The sequence below is a fragment of the Octodon degus genome, unplaced genomic scaffold, assembly GCF_000260255.1.
Source record: "Octodon degus isolate 3935 unplaced genomic scaffold, OctDeg1.0 scaffold00130, whole genome shotgun sequence".
NCBI lineage: Eukaryota > Metazoa > Chordata > Mammalia > Rodentia > Octodontidae > Octodon > Octodon degus.
Window position 1 is genome coordinate 7,214,942 of NW_004524706.1, and position 2,419 is coordinate 7,217,360.

The following is a 2,419-nucleotide window of genomic DNA, read 5'->3' on the forward strand; positions in this document are numbered from 1 at the left end:
TACTGCCTCAGGCCCCTTTGTGCTGGGATTATAGGTGTGTGCCACCACACCTGGTTAAAACTGCAAGATTTTAGGAGGGAGATCCCTTGGCTTAACTTATTATTATTATTTTTTAACTCTCTGGCCGGAGATTAGAAAAGGATTAGAGAGTTGGTACAAGGTTACACCTGTGAGGGGATGGCCATTAAATTAGGGGCCAGGGCCAGGGAGATAGCTCAGTAGAATAAGTGCTTGCCTGGCAAGCGCAAAGGCTTGAGTTCAATCCCCGGTTCCACAAAACAAACAAACAAACAAACAAAATAAATTAGGGGACATTTAAAAATTAGGGGCCATAGAGTGCAGCAACATGGCGGCCTCCGTGGATCTGGAGTTGAAGAAGGCCTTCACTGAGCTTCAAGCCAAAGTTATTGACACTCAACAGAAGGTGAAGCTTGCAGACATTCAGATTGAACAACTGAACAGAACGAAAAAGCATGCACATCTTACAGATACAGAGATTATGACTTTGGTAGATGAGACTAACATGTATGAAGGTATAGGAAGAATGTTTACTCTTCAATCCAAGGAGGTAATTCATAATCAGCTGTTGGAGAAACAGAAAATAGCAGAAGAAAAAATTAAAGAACTAGAGCAGAAAAAGTCCTACCTGGAGCGGAGTGTTAAGGAAGCTGAAGACAACATCCGGGAGATGCTGATGGCACGAAGGGCACAGTGAGCCTGTAAGGGATACTCTCCCTTTGGACCCCTCTCATCTGCCTGGGGTTGGTAGCCTTCCTCTACCCAGGTGGACATTTTATCTGGTTGGGCCAGCAATCAACCCTGCACTTTTTGTATTGCCCTGAGCCACTTTCAGGTTCCACCCTGTATATTCCCCCAGCTTTACCTGCCCTGGATACTCTTCTCTCCTGTGGTGATACATGAATTCCCAGGAGAAAGAAGACAGGATCCAGGGCAGATAGGTATGTTCTACCTGACCCTGCCACCAGGTATGCTAGTCAGGTCAATAAAAGATTCCTGTCACAAAAAAAAAAAATTTAGGGGCCAATGAGATGAAGTAAACACCTTGATTAAAGAAATACTTAAGTGCTGGCGCAGGCCTGTAATCCCAGCATCCAGGAGGCTGAGTCAGGAGGATCACTGAGAGTTCAAGGCTAGTTCTTGAACTACATAGTAAGATCCTGCCTCAGAAAAATAAAACAAAAAAGGAACAACAAACTTGTAAACCAAGTGTGGTGTCTCACTCTTATAATGCCAGCAACTCTGGGAGGCAGAGGCAGGAGCATGATAAATTCAAGCCCATCCTTGTCAATTTAGTGATTTAGCAAGACCTATCTCAAAATTAAAAAAGGACTGGAGATGTAATTCAGTGTGAAGGTCTTGGGTTCAATCTTAGCACTATAAAAGAAAGGAAAAGAGAAAAGGGGCCAAGCAGCTAGGTATGGCGGTGGATGCATATAACCTCAGCCTCTGTGAGGCCGAGGCAGAGACATTGCAAGTTTGACTCCAGCCTGGACAATTTAGTGAAGTAGTGAGACCCTGTCCCCCCAAAAAAGCAAGAGGTATAGCTCAGTGTGAAGGCTCTGGGTTCAAGTAGCAGTACCCTAAAAGAAAGAAAAAGTTGAAAGAGAGAAAGAAAGGGACTATATGTGGACTTGTTAGTGATTCTCCTGTTTTTAGCCTCCCAAGAGCTGGGATTACAGGTGCGCCACCATGCCCATTCTCAATCACCATTTTAGTGCACCCCTGAGGCAGAGTCAGCATGGGGATTGAACCCAGGCCACTGCATTCTGCCTAAGCAGGTGCTTTAGTCCGCTGAGCTATCTAGCCAGCCTGACATTTTTTTTTTTTCTTTCTTTTCTTTTCTTTTTTTTTGGTGGCACTGGGGATTGAACTCAGATCCTTGCGTTTGCCGGTCAAGTGCTTATCCTACTGAGCCATCTCCCCGGCCCCTTTCTTGTCCTTTTGAGACAGGGTCTTGCTATGCAATTCAGGCTGGCCTTGAGCTCACAACAATTCTCCTGCCTCAGCCTGCAAGTGCTGGGATTACAGGCATGTACCACCATGCCCAGCCTTAATGTGATATTTTCAAGGTTGCTGGCAGTGTTCTACATGAGGCTAGAGCTTGGAATTGTGTGTGTGTGTGTGTGTGTGTGTGTGTGTATGCACATGTGTGCTTGCACATGTTTATGTTTTATGTAGAGGGGAAGCAAACAGAAAGTAAAAAGCTTGTGCCTGGGAGATGGCTCTGTAGCATAAGCGCTTCCCTGGCAAGCGCAAGGGCCTGAGTTCAATCCCTGGTTCCACCAAAAAAAAAAAAAAAAAAGAAATCTTGTAGGTATCCCTGGATAGTCTCAAAACATAGCATTTCCAGAAGTAATCAATATAACATTATTTTGAAACAATGACAAACAGCTGTTAC

At 44.7% G+C, this 2,419-nt stretch overlaps 1 pseudogene across 1 annotated transcript; it reads left to right on the plus strand.

Annotated features, from left to right (window-relative positions):
• Window positions 1-338: 338 nt before the first annotated feature.
• LOC101589855 lies at window positions 339-1,019 on the plus strand (annotated as a pseudogene). The gene has a single exon (XR_001117291.2). The product of XR_001117291.2 is annotated as a prefoldin subunit 1 pseudogene (transcript).
• Window positions 1,020-2,419: the final 1,400 nt, after the last annotated feature.